The sequence below is a fragment of the Oratosquilla oratoria genome, chromosome 39 (assembly GCF_046742065.1).
Source record: "Oratosquilla oratoria isolate Oo_2021 chromosome 39, ASM4674206v1, whole genome shotgun sequence".
Taxonomy (NCBI): domain Eukaryota; kingdom Metazoa; phylum Arthropoda; class Malacostraca; order Stomatopoda; family Squillidae; genus Oratosquilla; species Oratosquilla oratoria.
Window position 1 is genome coordinate 2,405,001 of NC_134815.1, and position 2,138 is coordinate 2,407,138.

The following is a 2,138-nucleotide window of genomic DNA, read 5'->3' on the forward strand; positions in this document are numbered from 1 at the left end:
ACACACACACACACACACACACACACACACACACACACACACACACACACACACTTCAACGAACGGACGGCTTAGAGGACGTTCTGAAGAAAAAGTGAAATTTCGTGGATCCCGAAGCAAAGGAAGTACCTATTGTATTTACAGGGTGGGGGGGAAATTGCTCGTGGTGTAGGGGAAAGTGAGGAAAAAGGAGAAGGGGAGGGATTACTGAGGGAAATGGAAGGAAATGAGGAAGGTGAGGACTTGGCCCAGGCAGGCAGACGCCATCTAAACAAAAGAGGTCCGGACCAATTTAGCGACGACGAAATGTCTAACAAAAATGTAAAGATCAGAAGTATAGATAAGAGCAATACAGTAGAAGGTGATGAGAATATTTTCCAGGGATTTAAAAAAGGTGGGGGGGACACAACCCCCCCCCCCCCGATTAACAAGACTAGAAGAGAAGCTCGATAAGATGATCGAGCACTGGGAACTTAGGTTCGGTCACGTTAACAACATTGTGCAGAGGGTTGAAAAATTGGAAGAACTAGAGAAGGCGAACAAAAACTTAACTAAGGAAATTGAAGAATTAAAAAAAACAGTTAAAAGAAGAGAAAGAGGAGAATAAAGTCTTAAAGGAGAACAATAAGGACAACAAGGAGGGTTGGAAACAAATTCAAGAAAACAGTAAAGTTGCATTTACTGACATAATCAAACAGCAAATGAAAGAACAAATTGAAGACTCAGTTATTAAAGTGATGAGACAGAAGGAGAATATAGTAAGAGACTTAGCAGATAGAAAGAAATGTATAATTATATTAGGAATGGAAGAGAAACATAACCCAGATAGAACCACAAGAACCAAAGAGGAAAACGAAAAAGTAAGAAATTTACTAGAATTAGTTCAGGAAGATGAGCCAGAAATAATTAAACAAATCGAAGAGAAATTCAGGCGCGGGAAATATAGTACAGACAAGACCAGACCAATTAAGATTAAATTCAGGTCACAAACGACGGCAGAGAATATCATATCCAAAACAGGGAAACTAGCAACAAGTGAACAATATAAAAAGGTATGGATAAAAAGGGAAATGAATAAAGAGGAAAGAGAGGAGGAAATAAAGAAAAGACATGAAGCTAAGAAAAAAAAACGAGACCAGAACGGAGACAGAAAAACAAGAATTCTACTGGAGAGTAGTGAACATGAAATTGAAGCAATGGAAAATAACAGAGAGAAACACAAAAGAAACAGAGAATACAATGGAAATAACAAAGTTAAAAGTATCCTACACAAATATAAATGGATTAATAACAGGACTGAATGAACTGAACAAATATCTGAAAGAAAAAGATCCAGACATATTGGGAATTGTTGAGACAAAATTAAAAGGTCCACTACCACCCAACAGCATAGGACACAATGCATATAATTATTGGATTAGAAACAGAGAGAAAAAACAAGGGGGTGGAGTTATGTTCCTGACTAAGAAGGATATAAGCGTGAAGAGTGTCACATATGGGAACAATAGAGTAGAGATGATCATGATAGAAGTAGAAGATAGAGATAAGAAGAGCAGAAAGTTTGTAATAAACTACGTGCCCCCCAAAACAGCCTCGTGGGAAGAGAATGAACATAAAAGCATGTTAGAAGACACAAGAATAACACTAAACAAGATAATGGAAGATGGAGGAAGAATAGTTATGATGGGCGACTATAATTGCAAAGAAATATGCTGGGAAGAGATGACCGTAAAGGGTGGAGAAGACTCATGGGGAATTGTTCTACTTGAGATGATTACTAACCACACAATGACACAATGGATCCAAGAGAACACTAGGTATAGAAATGAAGAAGAACCATCGAGACTAGACCTAATAATCACATCAGAACCTAAAATAGTGGAAAAGATAGAATACCAGGCACCAATAAGCAAAAGACCACATACTGATAGAACTAGAACTAAATGAGAAAAAATACATGAAAAGATATGAACAATATAGAAAAGGAAGATTGATGTATGAAAAAGCAAATTTTGATAAAATAAGAGAATTCTTTCAAAATGAAAACTGGGAAAAAATACACAAAGAAGATACAACAGTAGAAGAGAAATGGAATATTTTGACAAAAATCTATAAAAAAGGAGTAGAAAAGTATGTCC